Genomic DNA, 26,688 nt, shown 5'->3' with positions numbered 1-26,688 from the left:
TCTTTAAAGCGTTACATTAAAATTTTTATAATGCACAACTTGTAAATAAAGCGACGTCTAGTGGTCAATATGCATTCCTTGACTATACTGAATACTAGAATTCTATGGGTGGCTTTTTAAAACAAGTCATTGCATTAAGCAATGTATTTGAAGTACAATTTTAAACCTTACCATAACGAACAAAACGAGGTTATAACATTATACTAAAATAAATTTGTTTGATTTATAAGCCATTAATTGTTTCAAATATTTAGTAACACCATTTTTTACACCATTACTTACCTTTTCTGTCGCCATTTGTAGTATGACTTCAACCTCGGCATACCCTAAAGCCCTCGGTCCACTATGTGGCACAAGAACACCCACTTTCACGGCTGGACTACAAGTCCGGTTAAGATAAGACGCCATTAAAAGCCAGAAAAACACGTGCATCACTGAACGTTTAGAAGAGTGTTTTCCATAGACATGTATAATCGTTTCTTACTGTAATCCATTGTGAAAACACACACACTTTCATGTATTTTTTTATATCCAAGATTAAACATGTCAAACAACTGGATCAACATAAATGTTCAAATCATCGGTAATAAAATAAAGTATAAGTAATTATTTCCAATAGAAACTTATCATACATCAAAAAGGAAAACAAACACTCTAAAATCATATTTCTTTTGAAAAAAAAATGGCCTCACGCTAAAAGGGGATATTATCACTATTTTTAATGGTGATAATAAGAATGGTGATAATTAAAAAGCCAATACTGCATGGTATTTATTCGTATATTTACATAACCAAGCAATGTATTTTAGTAACATTAGTCAAATCAAAATAGTCTAATTACAAAACATAGCCTACAATCATAACAGAACAATGGCCAAAATGAATGTCTTTCTTCCTTTCGACCTTTCCATTTCATTCTGCTTGTTCTATTTATCTATATTTGATGTACGCTTTTGTCTGTCGGTGTTCCGTTGTTGTTTTATTGTGTGTGTGTTTTATTTTCGTATCCTTGCTGCCTTTTACTTTCCTTCTCAACGTTTTTGAGATTGGTTCTCGCAAGTTATCAGCTTTTTCATTATCAATCTCAAATAAATAATGTTTGAAGTAGTTAAACCGAGATTTTCAAATATTCTTTTTATTTCATTGCTTTCAAAGGATTTTTCCATTCCAGAATTTTAAGTCCCTTATCATTTGTACATGTATATACTTATTCATAAACAGCTTACACAAATGGCTCAATGGTCAAAAACACGCATTACTAAAAGTATTTTATGAATTCATTAAACATTTAAAAGATGAACAAAAATGTTAAGATCGAATAATTTCTTTCTCAGTGTCAAAACGTGTTTTGCAGAACCATCTCAATTAACATGTGAAACGGTATAAAGTAATGAGAAACAATTCTTTTCTTATCCTTTACTATAATTCATTTTTCTCTCTCAATTGTTTAATTGGCTTAAATCAAAGTTGGAGATAATATAAAATATTGCTTATGATCTTTTTCTGGTGTTTTTCTCAACCAAATGATAACATTATTTGTCAAATGATTATAAACGTGGCAAAAATGAGAAGACAACTTGAATCAATTCATATCGAAAATTGCATTTGAAAAATCGACCTTAAACTACGTACAAAAAAAAGCAATTTCAATGACACGCATGTTTGTTGCTTGCATAAAATGTTCCCCTAATTGTTTTGCCTTTATGCTCTGAAAGCCTCGTTCACTCAAATTAATCTCATATTATACAAACACGTTGAGGTTTGAATGAGATTTGTGGGGTTGTTTTGTTTCAGGAAACATAAATTATTTCAAGAGAGATTAGAGGTTTCAAGTGTTACAATTTGCAGGCATGACATTCACAAATAGAAGCATCAATTTTCGTATTATGTAACTGATAAGTTTGATTTACAGTCAGCAACCACTATAAATGTAATGTGTACTCACATTAACACTTTAACAGCCCCATTAACATGCAAATAATCAAGTTAAAGGCAGTCTTTAATAGGGACATAGCAAACATATTAAATATTTATGTCCAATGTTATTCAAAAGAGAAACAATAGAATACCTAAAGAACGGCAAACATTGCATAATTGAAAATGTTGCAAGCTCTGTTTGATTTAGCTTTTGTTCAAAGACAATAGTGGTAAAAATGCTAGCAATTGTCTACGTCCCTCTAGCATCGTCTTCAGCAGAATTTATTTAGACATAAACGGTGAATGCAAACTTTATTTTCATATTGTTATACAGAAATGATGCTCAGATCCGCAAGAAGAAATATTTTTGATAAATTTGTATTAATTTGGCAGGAAGAGTATTTGTTCTGATATGCTTGCGTTTTAAGTTCAACTAAACTAATTGATTGATTAAGTTAATTTACAACAGAAATAAGCTTGAATTAATAAGGTTACAGACGGTCAGTCTGAAAAAAGATATCTTAATATTTTCTTCATTAGCCCCTCTTTTTCTTGTAAAACACTAGCATTTATTATCAAGTCTATTTTTCATGTTAAATTCATATCATTATGATGATTATTATTATTTTTTTATTATTATTATTATTATTATTATTACAATCATTATTATTATTGTTGTTGTTGTTTCCAAAAAAGTAACGTTGTAAGAAGTTAAATGCGCATGTTGTATCAAGTTTGATTCATATAAAAAACGAGGATATTTTCAAGCCTTTCAGCATACATTTTGACAGACCAACAGAAAGACAATAAGTCTAGTAATGCGTCAATTAAGTTTTTTAATCTCTCAAATACATTAAATTTATTGAGTTTTTTTTAATTTTTGATGATGATTATTATTATTATTATTATAACTAATATCATTATTATTATCATCATCGTCATCATTAATTTATAAATTTATTTTCTAAAATCATCATCATTAAATTAATTAATTTTCTAAAAATACTTAATTACTTCGGCTTACAGTTCATTACAGTTCATTAAAGCAAGGCCTTTCAAATAGATTTGAAAGACCCTGATAAAAGTCATTTTTTTAATTAATAATAGGTGTAGTTTATTTCATATAGAAGATCGATGAGTATCTTAAATTTGTATAAAATTATTCTAAAATCATACATACACGATTAATGACAACATAACAAACATAACATAAAATTGCAATTTATAAAACATGTAATGTATATGTTTGTGTAAGCCATGCGTTTGTAAAATGAATACCACTTATTTTCCAACAATAATCATATAATTAGCATGTAAAATTATTTTATGAAAAACATTTGATTAAATAAATATTTGAAACCCCCATGTTTCCCTTAATACATTTAAATTTTAGTAATACCCTCATGCATGGTAAAAATCTTAATCGTAGTCAAATGGAATACAGTAATATTATCTTTACTTTAAATAGTTTACAAACATGAACCTTGAACTGTTACTACTATCTTTAACTGTAAAAGAATTGTGTGACATCAAATTAGAATCTATTTGATCAGAGAAGACTAGAAACTTCAGTGATAAATCTTACATAATTGTATCTTCTGAGCAATCAAATTGAACAATTTGTTTTCCTAAAGCTACATTTAATGTTAACCTTACATTAAAACATTATGTTATTTGTTCTGGAACTAAGAAAAGGTCGAAACAATCTAAATACTTAATTAAACACAAACAGCGAAAACAACAAAAATGGTGTATTCGGATAAAATCGATGGTAAAGTTAATTCAAACAAATACAATTTGTTGCATTGTGATTACATATAAAACGAAATGGCATTCCTTGATTCTGGGAATCTATATAAATTCTAATGAATCTCTTAAACTTCTAAGATCCTCAATGCATTTCTTTGAAGAACTCATGTTTCAAAAATATAAAATAGCGGAATACAACGCCTTTTCAATAAAAATGTAGGATTTTGAAATGTTGCTTAACTTGTAGACTACGTGTCTCTGTCATTCAAATTCAAAAAACTTTATTGGATCTTAAAAAAGCCGACATTAGAGTGATTAAGAACTACCATGTACGAGAAAGCTAAATAAATTTTCTGGAACGAGTTCACTGAAAATCCCTGAAATGATGACGACAAAATTGCAACTGGAATCCTGCCATCTACCGGACAAACTGAACCATTTTTTGTAGCTAACAAACAAATCACGATTGCGATATGACGGGATAAAGTTTGGTCCATGATCTTAATTTTCTATATGTTAAATTGTTGTCAAGTGTACAAATCAAGCCATTTATATAGCGTTAAGCACATACTCCTACTATCCGCGATGTAATTATAGTTGCATGAGTGATTCTTATATAGTTTTTCAAGCATTTATAGTTTTTCAAGCACAACCATCGAACACATTGTTTGGCAGGGTCACAAGGTATCACCTTAACGAAAACTACTAGGGTAAAAAACACAAACTACATGTCTGATAATGATAACACAACCATTTATATTTGTATAAATTGTTTGATCATACTCTCAAAACATTGAAATCTATTGCAAAAACTTTTATGTTACAGCATCGAATTTGTTTTAAAAAGTAAACCATTCACTGTACTAAGTTAAATCTCCCCCAGTTGATTGCTCAATATGTTTTATGTTCTGACTTATCTCTATTTCTTTATATTTTATGATATCTTAAAGTTCAATGTCTTCATATGGCAACAGCCTTGTTGTTTTTATAAGCAACAGTATTAACAATAATGTGCAAACTAAGATCTTAAAGTAATGACACTGCTTTATAATCTGTCTTTAGAGAAGTACGATAAATGCTTGAGGAAAGGGAAAAGCCTTTGATGGTATGTTTTTTCTTTTTGTTTTTTTTGTTTTTGTTTTTTTTATGCGATTCTATATAAAGTCAATTTCTTATTAGTATGATTTTTTTCTATATGAATTACGTCATCTTTGTTAAAGACCATACACGACTTCTAATGTAACAAGAGCTGTTCATAAGGCCGATTATAGTAGAATAAGAGCAGATCCTATAAAGTAGGGAATATGGCCATTTACAAGTAATTCAATAACTCACAGGGTAAAGAAAAAGGGTGGGTGATATGAAAAATTCTAAATCTAAAAGGAATGATAGTCATAAACAAATATTCCGAGCAATATCTGAAAGGACATAGAAAATAGTGGGGTCACGCCGATGCGGGTGATTACGATAATTTTCTCTATAAATATTATAGTCGAGCTAATAATATTATAACATGAGATCAGACCTAAATTATTTATATTGAGGCGAGTAAATGAGAGGCATATTATATAATTCAGTTACTTAAATTTAGTTACTTAATCTCTAACATACACTATAACACATTGTTAAGATTTATGCTATAAATTGCACATGAGCAGTAGGTTATTGATCTCTCACATTTGTCAAATAAAAGAGTCAATTGACATCAAGCTCTCTGCAAATCACGAATTAAGCGTATAAGTTTACTCATGGAATATTTCTTTATCTATTTTGAGATATTTTGATAAGGTAATGACCAATTTTCATTGTGCACATACATCAGTTCAATGTCATACAATATAACGACGGATTATGATATAGAAATGTGACATCAAATAAATGAATCCGTGATTGATTGATTCATTACATTTCTACTTACACTAAAATGTAATTGGAATGCCGTTTCCGATTATCATTATATGTCAATTACATTACTTAATAGATAAGTAAACAAGCATGTTACTATAAAATACAGAAAAAACAGAATTCCTATAGAAAGCCCAACATGGCAAAATTGAAATATTGTAGGTTCGGTTTGATTGAGTCTGTTTATGGGCCGTATTGGTAATTGCAAGTACCATCCACACCCCTAGAACTTGTTTGAGAAGAATTTTACATTGAACATGAACTAGTAAATTCTTTAATTTTGAAACATTCGCAGATTTTTCACTAAAATCTCTAGGACTAATATGTATTTTATTTCATAGAAAATCGAACAATTCATTAAAGTAATTACATTTTATTAATATTTGTATGAAAATTTTTAAGATATGCATGTATAATATTAGACGATAGAATAAAAATATTTAAAAAGTATGATGTATTTTTACTTGTTTTTAAAACAGTACAGTACAGTATAACTGCTGCAGAGAAACACCAGTTCGGAAAATTTTACTTGTTGCTTAGAGGTGTTCCTCTATAGATGTAAAATATAGTAAAAATCTTAATAAGTAATATTGTTGTTGTAAAGAATGTATTGCTATTCAGAGGGAGGGCCGCCCTGCAGAGTCTAAACTGTGGATTTGCTTTGATGAATTTAAAAGTATAAGAAGTTTTATTCAAAATATGTCGACGCATTTTCACAACCGCCATAGCTGTAATGACTTCCTGTCATAACTTCCTCTTCGAATCCAAATGATCTAAGGCCACTATGAAGTGTCAAAACACAACACTAAGATAGACCGTCCGACTGTATATCTCTGCACAAAATGTCACAAAGAGAACAGCTAATCCGCTCATTAAGCCACTTATACAGACGGAATTTTAAAGTTCAATCGTTTGTAGTACCTTTTTTTAAAATCAACAAATCACTTCTTTCTTTTTTATTGAAGCATATTTGCTGCATTGCAAAATGAAAACAATTTGACTATAGAAGATAAATGTGTCTACAGCATAAATAGTAATATCTATTTCGAGATTCGATTCATTGACTGGAAAATAATATATCAAAAATATCTACGAAATTAAGTCAAAATATTCATAATCCAAAATATATATTGTCTACAAAAATATATAGATGTGTCTACAAGACAAAGTTAAATGAGTGTTTTTCCAATATCATCTGTTGGTCAATCACCACCATAACAATCAATCTTTTGAAATATATAATCAAGTCTGCTCATCTTGACATTAAAAAAAGTGAACATAATGTCACCAAAATGCCAATTTATCATCAAAGTTCAATAATCTTCTTTCTTATCCTGATGATTAATTTTTCTACAGAACTAAGAATATCATGTTTATACAATATTAGTCACTCCTTAGTCCTGATAGACAGTGCTTTACGTGTAAATGAATTGATACAAAAAACAACAAACGAAATGACAGAGCTTTGATTCCTTTGCCATTCCCTAATTACCGGATAATAATAAGAAAATAACAAATGATGTTTATATCTTTTTGACTAGCATCAGTTAAATTATCCAATCATCTAATTTATTCGCTGGTTTAACCAGCAATCTCTTTTGTTTGATAGAACAGAGATGAAATATAGGACAAAAAAATGATTTAGATTTTTAGTAAGTTTCGTGTCACTCAAAGGCTAACTTTGGATCAAACGTTACTAATTTCTGTGACAGTTCGTTAGTGAATAACCTTCCATCGAGTAATATTTAAAAGGTAGAATAAGTACAAAACCACAATTTACTTCCATAACATCCATGAAACATGTACAGAAAAAAATCCAACACTCACTAATCTTGGAAAATCAGTAAGAAATAGAATTATATATAAAAATAAAATTTTTCAGTATTTTGGTAACATATTGACCATTTCATTTTGTTTTAATTTTGCTACAATTTTCTAAGTTTATAATGACCCTTTTGTATTGTATACATAATAAAATCTACGTTGATAGCCACTCATGTTATCTCATATAAAGTACTCTATATGATTTTATGATCGGCCGAACTAGGGTTAGAACGAAAGCACGAATGTGTCACATTGAAAGTCCATGTTCACCGGCGTGTGAACACATCAGCGGATGTTTCTTAATTCCATATTTACCCATTGTCATGTAAAAATGTTGAAAAGTACTTAAAGCCGGTGCTTCGGGTCATCGATGGTAGCTTACATTTACCATTACCGTCCATCAACCAGCTCAGTCAAACCGAGTCTACAGAACGTATGTGTAAAATCGATGTTACATCATTTTAATAACAATTGTAATGAAACTGGAGTTTACTGACATCTATGCACGCCAACTGAATCGAAATTATCAATAATCTAATGAATCAAGCTTACAAATAAGACAGAAATCATATAATCATTGGCTATTGACACGTTTATTTTATTATAAAAAGTCACAACTTCCGTTTCATTAGGTCATTACCGAAAGAGGTTTAGCTGGTCATTAATAAAAGGTCAAATGATGCAGAAAAAGAATCCGTACGATAAATGTTTTCAATGGTTTCTAGAGGGTATTTTTTTTTGGGGGGGGGGGGGGGTTCATATTTTTTAACTTATTCGAACAGTTACGAGCTATCCACATCGTTACTCTGTACTGTATGTTTTAAAAAATGTTTATCAATTAATAAATTATATTATTTAATGCCTATCTTATTCATCAACAAGTAGCCATTTCTTCCTACCAAAATATTTTTGTCATTAGATTTAAAATTTAAACATTTTAATTGTAAGTGTGGGATATTTTAAGTTTTTATAAATGGTTAATTTGTAGACAGGAAAATATAAACTTAATTTAACAGGTATTGTCCAAAAATCATTTTCGTCTTAGTATGTGTTTCTTATTTAAGCACAACTTAGATAAGATTTTTAATATTAGTTTGACATTATTTTGTATATGGGTTAGTTGACACCATTAACTGAATCGTTTAGAACTGTAATGTTTTAGAACATCACTTTAAGTCAGATAGCACGGCTATTAAGTAATTATTTTATACATTACCTTATGTGATGTCATATGGTGTCAATAAATTATTTCAATAATTTAAAGCGTACTTAAAAGGTTCCTGCTAATTAAAATGGCGTACATTTTGCTAGGAAACAACTTACTTCCTTAAAAAAATAAGTTAATTGGAATAAAAATTAGGGAGAATTGCCTTCCTACGCTCCTTTTAACTTTATTGTGTAAAAAATATTCACGGAATTTTGTAAAACAAGGAAATAATTGTGACGGAAAAGATTGACTTACTGTTATTAAAGGTACATAAATGTCATGATTACTTTCATCAGTGACGTAAACAATCTAGAAAAAAATGAATTTAACAGTTCTTAACTGCGTAATTAATAGAGTACATGTAAACTCGAACGTAGCATTTATGAACAACTTAAAACTTAAAGAAGTTGGCTGTTAGGATTAAGCTGGCCGACTGCAATTGTTAGTTTTAGGAAAGTCCGTTAACACATGAAATAGCAAAACATGAGGCAAGCAAAACAAATATTTTGCATCAATATTTTTGGTAACGTGATTTTCGAGTTGTTTCTTAATTTCATTTTTTTTATTTTGCTTTAATTTATTCTTGTTATGATGACAATCGTTTAAAGAAAAAAATACATGTAAAATTCTAAGTTGAAGTTGACAAAGCTTCTTATCAATCTGAAAATAGAACAAATCGTATTGAATAAGTTTGGTGGTTTGCTGTTGGCTTTGTTGAATAAACATTTAATTTAACTGTATGTTCTCGTGTATCTTTTAAAAAACGAACTTTGACTAAAATAAATTTAAAGAAGACCAATAAGTCAATTGAAATTTGGTTCCTCTAACAATGAATTCTCAATATACCAGTACTTCATATACATTCTCTACTTGTGTTTAAACAACAAACAAAACAAAACAAATTTTGTATAAAATTAGTGTTTAAAAACAAGATCATCTATTTCTGGTCCTTCGAAATCTTTCATTCCAGCACTTTTCAGCGTTGTGTTGAAAATTGGGTACTGCTCAAGCCGGTGCTAGGGGCGTGGGGATGTAGCAATTTATCATTATCCCTCATGTACGGCCTAAATCAGAGTCAGGAATTTTCATGTAATTTTGCTGATTTAAATGCCTCCAAGGGAGAACTGTTACCAGATACTCGTAATTATAACAATTATAACGGAATTGAAGTTTACTGACATCAGAGCACGTCAACGGAATCGAAAATTATCAATGGTCTAATGAAATCAAAAGTTTACAATCATAAATCACAGAATCATTTGTTATAGACACGTCTTTTATTACCAAAGCACAACTTCCTATTCATTAGTACAATTAAGAAATAGGTTAACTAGATCATTCATTAAAAGTCAAATGGTACAGAAAAATATCTCTATGACAAATGGTTCCACTGATTTCCGTTATTTTGTTTCTGTTTTGCTTTCCTGATTACTTACAAGACAAAACTGAAGAAAGTGAGCGATGGTGAAACATTCGACTGATGCGCAGGAGAGTACATTCCCTCGTATTGTAAGTTGTTTTGATGGTTGGCAAAAACCAGTTTAACCATTTATAATATGCTTGAAAGACTAGTGCTTATGACATTAATCATGAAAGAAATAATTTACTTAAATTAGTTAAATGGAATCATTATCGGGAGAACTGCCTTACCTACCAGTATTCATTTGCCTTAATAATGTAAACTTCAAATTATCCACGAAATATTGTAAAACAAGGAAGTACGAGTTGTAACAGATCCAGATTGATGTTGATTAAGGTCAAAGAAATGTAAGGAAGTGCAGATCTGGCATGTACATTCAATATAAACCAAGGATAAACGCCGCCCATATTACTTATTCCTTTATCCACAACAAATAACATCCGTCTACTATCACTTCTCAATGTACACTGATGACGTCACTTTTTTTCCTATGGAAGGCCGTTTACGTAATAATTACACTTATATTATTAACCATCCTGAGCAGAGCAAGTTGTAGATCTGCATTTTTACAGTTTTTTTTACTCTGTTATTCTTCTTTCAGGTTTCTTATACAGTGACTGCTAAGAGGCGTCTTTCTTTTGGTACACCACACCCAGTGAAACTGAGGCGCCAGTATGACCCAGCAAATCTTCAACGTGCCTATGATGCAACCAATAAGGGTATGTCTGCCTATCGTGCTTCTAGGCTGTATGGGGTGCCAGAATCTACCATCGAAGATAGGCGATCAGGAAGGGTTGAGACTGGGGCAAATCCAGGGCCGTTGAAGTTATTTTCATCCGAAGAGGAGCAGAGGTTGGCAGACCATATTAAGTACATGGCCAGCATTGGGTATGGCTATACTAAGGCCAACGTACAATATGTCGCTGCTGATTTTGCGGTGGTTTGTGGCAAGAAAATGAACAGTGACAAACCACTTAGTGACAGTTGGTTTTATGGTTTTCTAACGAGATGGGAAAATCTGAAGGTTTCAAAACCTCAAAAGTTCTCTTTACTTCGAACTAAATGTGCCTCCAAGGAGGTCCTTGATCAATATTTCAAGGAACTTTGTACCATTATTTCTGATAATGAAATGATTTCTGATGGACTCGAAGGGAATCCCGAGCGCGTTTATAACATTGATGAGACTGGCATTAATACAGAGCATGCTCCACCACATATAGTATGTGATGCAACCTCTCAGCCACAAGCAGTTACTTCCCCAAGATCATCAACTGTGACAATTATGGTGGTGAAAATGCTGTTGGGACCAGATCCAACCCTATTACATTTTTCCAGGGAAACGGTGGAATAGTGAATTTTTAAATGGAGCTCCCACTGGTGCAGATGGTGAAATGTCTGAAAGTGGTTGGTCTTATTCTCTAATTTTACAAATTATCTTACAAAGCACTTTATAAAGTATACAAATGTCTCATCTGATACTCCAACTCTGATTCGTTTTGATGGACACAAATCACATGTACAACTCTCTCTTGTTGACTGGGCAAGAGGAAAAAAACATAATTATGTTTGTGCTTCCACCTCACACAAGTCACATAACACAGCCTTTAGATGTTGGGGTATTCGGACCTTTGAAGTCTATGTACTATGGGGAATGTCTACTGTATTTACAGAAACATCCAGGTCAAAAGTTCACCAAGTATGAGGTGTCTAAATTAACTTCAAAGCCATACTTGCAAGCTCTGTGTCCTGAAAACCTCATTTCGTCTTTCCGGAAGACTGGAATATATCCATTCTCAGATTGTACCATCAAAGAGTCCCAGATAGCACCCTCTTCGATTTATTCAAGTGTTCCTGATGTGTCTGCTGTTAATCCTCAACCTCAATGTCTTCAGTGTTCACCAAGACGAACCAATGTGCCAATAAATGCCCAAGAAACTGACAAAGAAAACATTCCAGAAGGTGTAGTTAGTCCTAGAAGTATTTTCTTCAAGTCCAGGACCATCACTGGCATCCCAGTAGGAAACTTTGGAAGAAGTTTGTACCACCATTTCTAGCTGGTAGTTTGTCAAAGTCCAACAACACCACAGTGCTTCAAGCTAAAAAGCCCAAAGCAAATCAAGCAACAATCACAGATAATTCCTCTCAATCTGTAAGAGCTTTAAGTAAATCCTCTACTACAAAAGCAGTTCCATCATCTTCTTCAAAACAACTTCCTCATCCAGGTCCTTCTTCTTACTATGTCAGCAGTTCAGAGGCTGAAACTGAGTCTGGATCTGAGGATGAATCTTCTAATTGCTGTGTGTGCCATAAATTTTCACCTCCAGCTCTTAAGCAGTGTACAAGTTTAGTTATTGTGAAGTGGGCTAAATGCGATAAGTATCATCACTGGACACATTTGTCCTTCTGCACTGAGGTCAGGGTTGTGCGGCGTCATAGTGAATTTCTATGTCCCCACTGCCAATCAATACATTTAAAACTGTAAAAAAACTGTTTAAAGACTGTTGAACTTTTTCCTGTTCCATGTTGCATGTGACTTTATAAATATCCAGTTAATTGTTTTGAAATAACACTTTGACATTAATTGGTGACTTTTATTTTGAAACCATGAACTTGTTGAATGATACTCTTGACTTGAAACTTTATAAATCAACCATAATATGTTTGTAAAGTACAGAAAGATTATTATTTGACGGTAGATAGCCAAACTATAAGATAAGACAAGTTTCCAGTCATTTTATTACAACAACGGCTTGCCATAGTTGATCAATGCTGAATACGTCGATAATAGAGTGTTCTCCCTTTAGGAAGTTGTGTATCCAGTCATGCGTATAGAGGCTAAACATCTTTGACCCAGTGCAGCATAAACTGAATTTCTTACGGTAAATTTGTAGAAAAGGTGTCTGCTTTTTCACGCAAAATATAAATTATTTAATCTAGCAGTGAAAAATATCGCGTACATAGTGGAAACTTTAAGTACGCCGATAATACTGCGTATCCATACAGTCAGGTGCAAAAAGTATTGGTGATTTTGGCCGCCATATTGGATTTATCTGAATCAATCAATCATAGATTTCCTTCATATAAACAAGTAACTAGTTTGCTCAAACTGCAAAAGCTAATTGTTTTCTTACCTTAATACTTAGTCAAGTTTCCTTTCAGTCTGATAACTGACATTAACCTTCTGGGTAAAGACAAAAACAGGCTCTGAACATAACTGGTAGGAATGTCTATCCATATCCTCTGAATTTCACTAAAAAATTCGTCATTGCTGTAGATTACATGGTGTCTGTTTTGATGTATAACCATATATTTTCAATAATATTAATGTCAGGTGATTGTGCAGGCCAAGAAATGGACTTTAAACTGCTGTCAGCTTTATATTTTTGAAGTAAGCGAGATCTGTGTACTGGGGCATTATCATCTTGAAATAAATAATTATTATCAGGAAAATGTCTAAAAATAACAGGCCAAATGTTGTCCTCAAGAATGTCTTTGTACTTTTCAGAATTAATAATTCCTATCACTTTACTTAAAGTCCCAACTCCATGCCAACAAATGCACCCCCATATCATCACCTAAAACGTCCTGTTGCTCTTATGTGGTATCAAGTCTGGTCTATAGCCTTCACTGTTCTTCCGCCAGACATATACTCTGCTCTCATTACAAATAACAATCTGACTTTCAACTGAAAATATAACCTTATCCCACTATCCATTTACTGTCCATTTTCTTTTATTTAAACACCAAGCCATCCGTTTCTTTCTGTTACCACACTTGACGACCACACACTTTCTAGCAACACGTCTATGTAATCCATGTTTCCCCAAAAGATACTGTACAGTACTGTACGTCTAGAAACTTTTTTACTTCTATTTTCATTAAAAGTCGATGTAATATCACTTTATGAGTCTCTTCTATTGACCTTGACCAAACGCTCCAGTTGACGATAATCCCTGTCAGTCACAAGTTTTGGCCTGCCACTTCTTGGTTTCTTTTCAGTAGAACCCACTGCACAATAATCTTTAAACAATATTTGACACAGTCATGTAAGGTAAATTTAACAATTTAGTAATGTTACACACTTTATGTCCATTCTTGTATAAAACCAAAATGACTTTTCTTACATCCTGTGAGATTTCACTTCCCTTCCTACCCATTTTAGATTAACACAGAAAAGAACATAAACACTCAAAAAAACTCAAAAAGGTAAACAATAGTATTCTAGAACTATGATTAACTATGCAAAAATAATGAAATAAATGCACGTGACACACGTACATTTCTATCAATATCGTTCAGAATATAGCGTTTAATTATATTTATTAAAAGGAGTGAGACAAACTTTTTATAATTTAGGTAGTTTTTTTATATTTTTTCATTAACATTTTTCAATATCAAGTATTGGCCAATCACCATTGTAAAAGTCAAACTGTTGAAATATAGTACTAATTCAGCTGAACTTGACAGCGAAAGAAATGAACATAATGTCACTTTAATAAAACAAACACGTTTTCGAGTTGTAACGTGTAGAACTTGAAAATCAACCTCATGGGGGTGTTGTGTCTTAATAGATATTCAAAATGAATGATTTTCCATATCTAAGTGTCATTGACATTAACAGCATTTTCGTTTTATTTAATACTTCCCAGGTAACATTTGCTTAAATTAAACTACACTTTTGTTAAGTGTAATGTTACTTATAAGATACGATTCATAAGAATATTTCACATTAATATAATGAGAGGGTATTAATTTGGCAAGATGTTTCTTGCCTTTGTGGGGTATTGATTTGAAATTTCGATAAGACGAACTGACATGCCGTATAATGGATAATGCGAACCAAAGATAATGAATCTGCAAAGAACAAAAAGTAAAACTAACATTTAAACTAAAATCATACTAAAACCACGCCATATAATACCTCATTCTACATAAGGTTCTTCATCTTCACTATTCATTTTTTTTTCTTTCATATCAATCTGTTATATCTTTCCGTGTCAACAATGCTTTGCTCATTTTGCAGTTCTTCCAGTGATGTGATTTTATTATCAGTCTCATGTTTGCAATTAATATCGCTTGCATTTTTTTACTTCATTTGCTTTAGTTGATAATATATATTACTGATTTTTCATTAATCTTCCGTGCATGTCAAATTCTGCAAAGATCGAGCTGTCAAATCTTATGAAATATTATCTCTTCATTTTGCACATCATTGAAAGCTATGCTTGATTAATATTCTCTGCAAAAAGCGTCCTTTTAATAATAAATAGTCGCTAATAATAAAAGGTTAATCAGTTTTTAGGCGGGGGGGACCGACTGTAGAATTTGTATGCGCACGTGGTTCACGGGTTGTCCGAATAGACGTGGCGTTTGAATTAATTATAAATGCTGATGAAGACTATTTATAGGAAAAATGTTCAAAGTTAAGTCCTCTGATTGAAAGACAGCATAGGTTAAAGACAAATAGATTAGGTAACATGCTAAACATCAATTAAATTCAAGCTTACAATTATTTATTGTGTTACCTTTCCTATTTTCTTTATTCGTATTACGTGTTCGTAAAGCGAAACAAATACAGATTATAAGAATCTTACACCGGCTGCCGCAGACCGGAATATCAAGCTCGAGGGTAACTGTTTACAGCGGTAACGAGGCTCTGCCGAGTTTCCGCTTAACAGTTACCCGAGAGCTAGATATTCTCGTCTGCACCGACAGCAGCCAGTGTTTGATTCTTTTTCTTGCATATTGCATGTCAATTATTTTCGGAACAGAAATTATGAAAACTGATATTCTCATTACGCACTTTTTTCTTATAGTAGCGTATGGACATACAACTTCATTCATATGGCAAAATGACGTCATCCTAAGAACGCGATTCATTTATAAAAGGCGCGCATCAATGACGTCATTTAACGCACGCGACTTGTCTTACATGGGGATGTAAGACAGAGTTTTCTAGTACCGGTGAAAACGGTAGATAATCCTGTCTGATATGCAAGAATGTGACGCCACGTCCTTTCAACAACAAAAGCGACCAGTGAAGAATATAAATATGGTTGGTCTAGTAATTTGAGATATTTTTAGAAACGAAAGGCATAACGAGGATATAACAACTTTATAATTATGGAGAAGATTTATTTCACGTATAGATGGCATATGACAATGACAATGAACTCCTACAGTTATATAAATAGTCTGCTATTCTGCTTTGGATAAAAACTACTTGTATAAGGCACTCTAAGTTCTTCTAAATTGTCAGTCGTCTTGGTTTGTGCTGGTTGTTAGTTTGTTACTTTGTTTGTTTGTTGTTGGTTTTTTGTTTTTGTTTTTTTTTTAAATTTATTATTATGTTTTTAGTAATTTGTATGGAAATGCTTTGAAAGCTCGTATTCGATTCTTACATTGTCGTGCTTCGTGATTATAACATCTGGAATAGGTAAACACGTTTACTGTGATAATGTAACATGTGTTAATTATGATTATACGTTTTATTATGAAATTAAATGTCAAAGTGACTTGTAAATGTATAATATAGAACCATTTACGAGTCTTTTCTGCATTTCTATAAGTATATTAGTGTATTATGCCAAGGTATAGCAAATAAGGGAAATAGCTCTAAAACATCTGGATTTGCCGTAAAGAACATCGAAATATGGATCCTTTGAACACACGTTAACATAATTATAAAATTATAAAGTCAATGAGAAAAGTTTAAAAGCATCTAGCAGACGATAATAAATCATGATTCGAATATTAAAATGTATTAAAATAGCCAGCTTGCCATACTGCTGATTTTATGCTAGTAAGGATAAAATATCTCACTGATTGATTACACGCCGCTGTTTTTATTATCATTGCTTAATAATGCATCTATTACTACGCTGGTATAACGGAAGATGCGAAAATGATGATTTTTGTAATTTAATTAATTGTTCTAATGACGATAAAATAAAATCGATTGCTTTGTTTTTATATGTTATAATGAAAACATGAAATGCATATAACATGACACAACCTTAAATGCATGCTACAAAATCAAATCCGTTGTATTTTGACCCGGAGGCCTTTGTTTACAAAACAAAACATGTTATTAATGTGTTAAACGCAACACATTTGTTACTTAGGCAAAGAAATTACTGATAATGCGGAATACAAAGTGTACAATGTTAACGCAGGCATTTGGCATTTTTTACAAAAACGTCTTACAAGACACGTGTCACTATCAGAAAAAAGATAACCACCCAAAGCAATGACAATGAAAGAAAAATGGAGAAAATTTCGTACATCAAAAATTTATCGAGGGTTCGCAAAACTGTTTTAAGTTCTACTTTGTTTGATATAAGTTACTGCAGTCTTGCAGTAAACCCTTGGTATGAATATTGCTCAATCATACGGAACATGTCGTATACGCAAAGGTCAATAGGTCAATCAAATGAAAATGATTTAGTACGTCATCTAGGAAATATGCAGACCATATGTTTGGCATAGTACTTTACATGCGCAATTTAGTTATTTAAATTGTAACTCACGTAACAAATATGTGTTTTTATTACAAAAAAGAGAAATAAATGACCCAGGTCAAGCCACGAGGGCTACGGTAAATAATAGAACAATCTGACATTTTACAATTAATTATGCAAAGTACATTACTAAAATGCAACATCGCTCAAGTTAAAAGGTAATTTGATTGTCTTTTCCAAGTATAATTATATGTCAATAACACTACTCTTGATAACATAAAAGTCAAACGGTGTACATTCTTCTATTCATATCTATACATGTACAATTGTACCAAACATTCACCAGAACGCATCATACAGTAAACGTGATGGTCGAATTTGAATTAGATATATCAATAGTTTTTTTTATAAATTTTGTGTATTTTGTGATTGCATTAAAACGTAATGAAAAATGTAATTTTCCACATATGACACATATTTTAAAATATGTATAAAAACTGACCTTTTCAACAGCCATTGCTATGGTAGCCTCCACTTCAAACCCAAATGCCCTTGACCCACTGTGAGGTGTCAAAACACCAAGTTGAAATATCCGACTGTCTGTTTCTGATAGACAAAGTGTAACCAAGAGAAAGGAAAATCCACGTATCATAGTGCTTAAATTAAATACAATTTCAAGAAAGGCACTCTTGCTCAAAATTTTATAATCCAATGTCATACCATGTATATCTGCGTTTTCTTTGTTAAACGACAGTGAGCCTCTAGTGCTTTAGACAAACAAAATGTATTTCCTAAACCAACCGTATTTATTTAACAAAATAAATGTTCATCCTCGTTTGTTTTTGTTACAAAATAAACTGTTGTTCAATTCATATTTGTGGTTTTTTTTACAAAATAACAAATCACTATTAATTGTTTATAACATATCCTTCGAGAAAAATATCAGATTACTAGACCTAAACATCCACTTCAGAAATTGTTAAGATCTTTGTTTCGTTTATGAATTCTTAATGTTTTTATATATCCAGATATATTACTGATTAAAAAAATAATTACAATTGTCTTTGAACTTTGTCCATATCTTTGGCAATTGTTTGATTAAATACACACAATATGTACCTACAAATCAACGATAAACGAGTCTTTCATTGCAGAATTACTAGATAATATATATATCAAACTATCAAAAAAGTCCAAATAATCACCAAAAGAAAATGGTTGAATTAAAACATCAATTTTAAATAAGTTTGAGAAAAAAGTATTTGTTTAATACTTAAAAGCTTTAAATACAAATATAGACTACTCTCTTATCTATGGATGATTTACAGTGTCATCTACTTTTACTGAAAGATCAATTCTTTCATCACAACTCAATAATCGGATTTCTATTCACATTGTTTTATTTTAACATAATTGTCACAGATGATATAACTCAACCACGGTTATAGAAAGTAAGTCCATGATGGTCACCTCTGACAGAAATTGATACATTTTAGAAATAATTCCGCACAGACCATAAGATATGAAAATTACCACAACTGACTCCGTTGACATTCAATAATTACCGAATACTCACAATAAAATGATGTTAATTTCTATTTGACCACTTTCAATTATTATGTTGTTTCCTTTCTTATCAATTTAAATATTCAGTATCATTTTCAAGTATATTTTGTAACACGATTATCTAAGTATTCACTTTTTCTCAAATTAAATTATATCAAACGTGCTTGACTTTCATCAGAAAAATCAAAGAGAATTAAAAATTGATATCGACGTTTAGTAAGTGTATGCTTGGTTTCGATATGTAATCAAGAATATCTCTACACTGATTGTCGCGACTGTTCGTTAGAGAGTCACCTTCTTCTGTTAAAGATTTCTAAAGGTAAAATCATTACAAATGTTTCATCTACAGTTGCAATAGAAATTCAACTTAAAAAAAATATAATATTGACAGTATGCTTCAATATCAGTTAAATCCTATTTAAAGATTAAAGTCATGTGTTTCCTCTTTTATTATTCATTACTGATTAAATTACGACATTCATTGTTTACAGAATAGTTTATATTATCGTTGAATGATTCTAATATACGTTGTTGCATTCCGAATCAACTATTGCACGCTATGTTTTACCGAATTAAGAAAAAATACAGCGTATAAAGTATATGTCAACTTAAAATATGACAACATTTATATTATTTCTTTAAGGAAAAAAAACGAATTCATGAAATATATTTCTTGTCCTTCTTTGGTTCCCAAGGTTCAGCTAACCGTTTGCCAATGACAATGACAATTTATTTATTGATATTGGCCACCGGCCCATTACAACAATATATACATTAAGATATAATTTCTTAACCGGTTGCATTTGTTAAGATGCTGGGCAGTACATTATCAATGAAATAACAAAACCTGAGTTAATCAGATCAAATATTTAGTATCATTTTCAAGTATATTTTGTAACAAGTTATTATGTTGTTTTAGTTTTGCTTAGATATTATATGATACTATTGACAATACACTATGCATTAAAACATATAAAATTTATGTAGCCTAATATATTTTTATTATTATCTTATCGTAAGATCAATCTAATTTAAAAGTTGATGTGGGCCTATATTCTATATAATATTATTTACATTATTACAAGTAAAATAAAACCTAATTGTTGGAAAAAATATAATGTTGTCAAGATGTGACAAGAATGCAAAAAAGTTATAAGTTATTCGCATCGTCATATGTACATCATAACTGTATGAATTTTCTCCTGTCAGGCTAACCGTGACAGGTTACAATTCTTGCAAGAGCTCTATTTCGTGTACCTGTACAATGTCGGACAGAACTTCTACAAGTTGCACGAAATAAAATGATCTCACCAGTGCTACAGGACGCTCTAGTAAAATTAATCCTTTAAAATAGCTTTTACACGTCTATTTGTTTACAAATGCTTAACTGTAGGAACATTTCAATAAATGCACACATTGTGTTCTTCACACAAAAATTCAACCAGGAACAGAACAAATTTTACCAGCAATATATTCTCTAACTCATAAAAAACCACTATGTTAGGTTGAACACCACTCGTCGATCCAAAGTTACACATGTCAACTGTTAAACTGTTACAAACAATAAAAACAAAATGTCTTTGACATTTGACCTAGACCTGTGTCCTCTCTTGATTTGAAAACATGAAGAAAAAACCAAGTCTTGTGTAAACAGATGATTGATGAACATGCGGGAAAAAAACGTAACGAATCTTTATGACAATGAAATGAAATTAACGTTCAGTGATAATACAGTAAAATTTCTCTGTAACCTAATGAACGTAAATAAAAAAAGAAATCTTAACTAGGGATAAATAATCATTGGCCATTGACACGTCTTTTATCATTGAACAACAACGTCCGATTCATTAGGCCATTACCTGAAGAGGTGTACTACATCATCCATGAAAAGTCAAATGGTGCAGAAAAATATATCTCTTTGATAAATGGTTTAACTGATTTCCGTAGTTTTGTTTCCGTTTTTTTTTCTTATTACTTATTCATGAGTTACGAAATGTCCGCTTTTAGCATTCCCATACGTGTCCATATTCTGTAAGTTTTGAGTTACGTTATATTACATATCAATTAATAAATGATATCATCTAATTCCAATCAATAAATTAGATCATCTTATTCATATTTTATTCATCACCAAGTGGTCAATTTTCTTTTTGACAAAATACTGTTACAACTATACACTTTTAATATTGCTATTTTCTTTGTGAATTATTTGTTTATAAAGATCACTTATAGACTGTTTAAGATATACATTTTGTCTTTGCACGTACAGATATCTTTTAGCCTTCTTGGTTTATTACAACTTTATTGAATGTCTTGTATATTGGCGTGAACCTCGTTGATACATGTACGAGTTTTTTAATACATTTAATTGAATCGTTAAACCTATTTTCTCTGCTGGAATTTTCAAGTAAAATTACTTATTTGATACACGTTTCTTGATTCATCACAACTTTTATGAGGTCTTTAAATTATACTGACCTGTTGTAACTAATTATAGATAGTAGGGATGGCAACGAATACCAAAATCAATACTCGAGTACTCGGTCAATTTTCCGATCGAGTACTCGGTTACTCGGATGATTTCCAATGATCTCACAATTTCAACACCGTCTGCATGCTACTTTCGTTTTCTATTTTAATTCATAGAATTCGTTACTATAAATAGGACTGCAAGAAATACATACATAAATATAAACATAAGAAATGTCAATGACAGCATTTATTATATACCTACAAAATTTCTCCCTAAAATTCAGGATAAACTTGAAGCGCAAATTCGCTTCAACGGATAGAAAATTCCGTATTATGTTAGTGACAAATACGGAACCATATATAGAAGTGGCGGACTATTTTTGACGTTTGTTCCGATCTTAGCTGTGTATAAACGTATCATTTGGAAACGGAAACCAAAATTATAAAAGGCGTGTACGGTTTTGCAAAAATTACGTATTCACCCATCGGTCATAAATTTATTTCTTGACAGCTACATTTTATTTTCTGAAATTTCTTATAATGAAAATCGTTTATAATTCAAACGAAAGGGTATATAACAAGAGCTGTCGGTGGGACAGCAACGCTGCTTGATAGTAAAAATAATGCTTGATACAGTTGCCTCCTTCTGTTTACAGGTTGGGGTCATGATGGTGAACAAGTGTGCAAAGTTTCAAAGCCATATGTCAATGGACTTTGAAAATATTTGAACTATTACAAAAACTTTAACGTAAATTCTAAGTCGAAAAAGGGGCATAATTCTGTCAAAATGCTTGATAGAGTTACCTCCTCCTGTCTACAGGTTAGGGTCATGATGGTGAACAAGTGTGCAAAGGTTCAAAGCCATATGTCAATGGACTTTGAAAATATTTGAGGTATTACAAAAACTTTAACATAAATTCTAAGTTGAAAAGGGGGCATAATTCTGTCAAAATGCTTGATAGAGTTACCTCCTCCTGTCTACAGGTTGGGGTCATGATGGTGAACAAGTGTGCAAAGTTTCAAAGCCACATGTCAATGGACTTTGAAAATATTTGAACTATTACAAAAACTTTAACATAAGTGGTTACGCCGACGCCGACGCGGACGCCGACGCTCGGGTGACTACAATAGCTCTACTTATTCTTATCGAATAGTCGAGCTAATAAAGGGAAAATTATGTTGTATCCTATGCATTTTCTACTCGCAATGTTGGAAAATTGATATTTCGCTCGACCTTCGGTCTCGTAAGATATCAATTTTTCCACCACGTTTATATAATTAACAAGTTTCGGCTACAAACTGTCTAATATTTAAAGGTGATTAAATATCATAAGAGGCCGAATGACGTAAACGACACAGGACTGTGTTCAATCCCATACGCGTGTCAAAATGCTGATCGCATTGTTAAACTTACGATATCATTTTCACACCTCTGCAAGGATGTTTTGATTGCACTTAACAAGTATATATACAGATACGTGTACATTTCCGAATTTCTTTACTATTCTTTCGAAATGGCAAAAAAGTAGAAATTAATTTTTTTTCCGAGTAATCGAATATCAATTTTGTTGGACATTCGATCGAGTACTCGGTTAACCGGTTGCTCGTTGCCGTCCCTAATAGATAGTATAATTATAGTATATGGGTTTTCTTGACATCTTTATTGGATTCGTTGTGGTTTACAACATTTCAATATTAGGTACTTTCTATAATATTAGATATTTAGGATCTTAAAGTAGATTGGTCGATAACGGGGACATTTTTCATATGCATTTCAAATATCGACAAAAACAATATAAGTGTAGTTTTTGGGTATTCTTTTAAAATATTTCTTGAAAATATATGTTAAGCGGTTTCTAAGTGGATTAGTTAAGACGTTTGAATTAGTAATAACAATATTTTTGTTCTAGAATAATTTATAATTGGGCTTCTTCGCAACAGTCGAGTTTTATGCGATTTTGCATAAGACGCATGATTTACTGCGGAATGACAAATAATTACACAAGTACATAAAAACATACACGAGTGTAACACTTCGGGATCCATTTAAAATTTTTGCTTCTTAAACAAAACATTTTTATTTACACGTTTGTCAAATGGAAGCACAATGTTTTCTTTTCTCCGTATACAAATAATGGACTACACAACTGTCTGATTTTTTGTTTTGATGGCAGTTTACAATGTACGACACTTAACATTGTAAAACACAAGTGACCTCGCTTCACGTCACCGATGATTATATCGTGAGTACTAATGGATAAAGGAAAATGATTTCAGAATATTTGAAATGCATATATCTAGCCTGACAAAAACGGTAATGAATTCAGAGATTGCTTCGTTTTGAAAGGCTTGTAGATTTTAAATTTTGAAATGCGTTTACTCTATCTGCGCAGGCTCCTCTGATAATAAAAATCAAAACTCAAGTTATTAAACAAATTAGTACGTTCTGAATTTGTTTTTTATATGTAAACAAATTATTAAAATATTCGTTTAAAACTAAATTCAATATTCCTCGTCATCCAGTTTGAGGTTTAAAATCAATTTTAGCTTAGATATAAGCGGCTTAATTAACCTTTTAAGATATACTTGATAATCAGCATTTAAACAAGTTATATTTCTAATCTCAGTGGTTGATTAAAAGGTTAGTACTTTTAAGGTATGATCCCACTAAAGCAATACCTCCCCTTTGAAGAGTACTCAAATAGGCTAGAATTACTGTCAACTGCATTGAAACTGAAACTTCAGAAGGGTGAATTTATTTTTCTTCCTTTTAACATTATTTATCTATTATTTATTTTTGAATATATAAGTATTACAGATACATGTTGACTACATAATGCTTATTTAAGTAACAAATATGGTACCAGATATTTGCAAAATCTAATAAAATCAAAATTACACAGTAAAAGCATTTATTATTTTGACAATAGCAACAAAAAAAACAGATTACGAACAATTGAAAATATTCAGACAAATTTTGAAAACAGCTTTCAGTAAATTTTAGGGATATTTTGAAAAAGGCTCCTTAAGTAAGAAACGGTCGAACAAATGTTTAAAATGGATGGGGAAAGGTAACATTTTGATAAAATATTTCAAACATTCTGAGTAGAACAATCATTTTGCATGTATGATTTGCTAGCTTAATGCTATTATTTGTCGCTTAACAATGTCCAATAGAAATAACAATTTTCATAAAAACGATATTATAGATTATTTAGAGTTTCCTCATTTCTGAAAAAGAGCCCTTCTAATATCCAAGTTTTAGTTTGAAAAGTGTCTATGTGTATAGCTCGTAAACAGTACGGTATTGTTTTGTTTAAATTGTGCATACAGGCGTAAGGTGGGTGGTGCTGCGGCTTTCATACCTTAAAGTCAGCTTAAAGATTGAACTATAAAGCAGAAGTTGTCATATATGGTTGATCATTTAAGATCACAAACATTTTAATACTTGTACTTTAAGTGCTGAATGTGTTTGTTTGTTTGTTTGATTTTACGACGCACCAACACAGTTTAGGTCATATAGCAAAAAAACAAGAAACATAAGTTTTGCTTATTTCGGGTTTAACAATCTTCAAGGATCAAAACCACCTCACCTGCTGGAGTTTTGTCGCCTCTTACGATCACGTAGGGATAAACAGTGGCTACAATTATTATGCCTCAACCATTAAAGGCAACCCCTCAGCCACAATGGGAGCTGAAGATGTAATATTCCTTGATCCAAGATTTAAATGTATGATAAATGGTACAATTAATAGCATCTTTCAATCTAAAATCTCAGTCTAACAGCAGTCTACATATGTTTCTTTTTATTACTCTCGAGGGATATACCTATATCAGAAATTAATTTGATATTTAAATATGAAACTTTAAGTTTAATGACATATCCGTAAAACAGAGACAATAATTCAGTTCTGATTTTTTATTACCTAAGGATTTCATTATATTTGTAACCAAGGTTTTGCTACTTTCCAACGAACGAAAATTCAAAATACATTTAATATATTTAATAGATAAAGTCTCCGTTTCAAAAATGACTTTATTTTATTCTTAGTTTCAAAATGCAATAAATGTAGCTTTTATATCTTCCTTCATTTGCTTTAAGTCTTTTAACATCTTTTATCCCTCAAAAATGAGACAGATCTTATGAAATAGTATCTTTTCTATATATTACATGTAATTAAAATGATATTTGATGATTTTCTTACGAAAAAAAATGTTTTATATATATTTTAGCACGCAAATATAACATTAAAATACGTTAGACAACTGCCGTACTTACTTTTATCTCATTTTTAAAATACTTATTTAAAGAAGAATGAAAACCGGAAAATGTCAAAAATAACAAATGTAGGCTTTCAGGTATTTAATTTATTTAAGATAATCGTCAAATGTTGCCTGTCAATTCCAGGAAACCCTTAATTAAAATTTATTCAATAATTATTTTTCGCTATGTATATTCAAATACAATTTTATATCAACATTAAAAATAAATTCCAATGTAAATGTTGATAACTCTAGTCAACATTGAATAAGTGTGTACCTATTATCATGCTAAAAGAGGATGTGATGTCATCTCAAAAAAGCCCGTTCTGTAAACCTGTATAATGGTGTAAGCACTGCTGTTAATTGAAATATTGCGTGTAATTTCTTAAGACAAATGCATAAAATAACATTTCTTTTTGTTTCATATCATTTACAGTATATTGATGATTTATGTATTATCATAATGAGGAAATAAAGATGTCTGAAAAAGTAAACCAAAATAATGTGCAATGGCTAGGAAGGAAATATTCTATAAAAACGATGAAGGCTATTCTTCATACGTGTTATAAGTTTTGGGAAATTTTCTACTTTTTTTGTTTCATACCTAAAAATTAGAATCGAATGCAATGAATGACACATTTAGTTGTCACACTATTACACTATTACGCATCGTTTAAGTGTGAACTTAAACATGTATTCATTAACACTTGATATATTTAATTGCACTGAATGAAGCTTTGATTAAGATGAATATTACTTAGTCTAATGAAAACCTGAGAGGACAAAATATGCACTCTTAGATCTTAAAATTATTTAGAACTCCAAATTTTCTGAACCGCCTTGATGCTTATTTGTTTGTTTGTTTGATTGACTGATTGATTGATTAATTGAATGATTGATTACCT

This window comes from Ruditapes philippinarum, unplaced genomic scaffold, assembly GCF_026571515.1.
Source record: "Ruditapes philippinarum isolate M1 unplaced genomic scaffold, ASM2657151v2 ctg341_1_1_1_1, whole genome shotgun sequence".
Classification (NCBI taxonomy): Eukaryota; Metazoa; Mollusca; class Bivalvia; order Venerida; family Veneridae; genus Ruditapes; species Ruditapes philippinarum.
The sequence above is the reverse complement of the archived record's forward strand: the minus strand, read 5'-3'. Positions refer to the sequence as shown.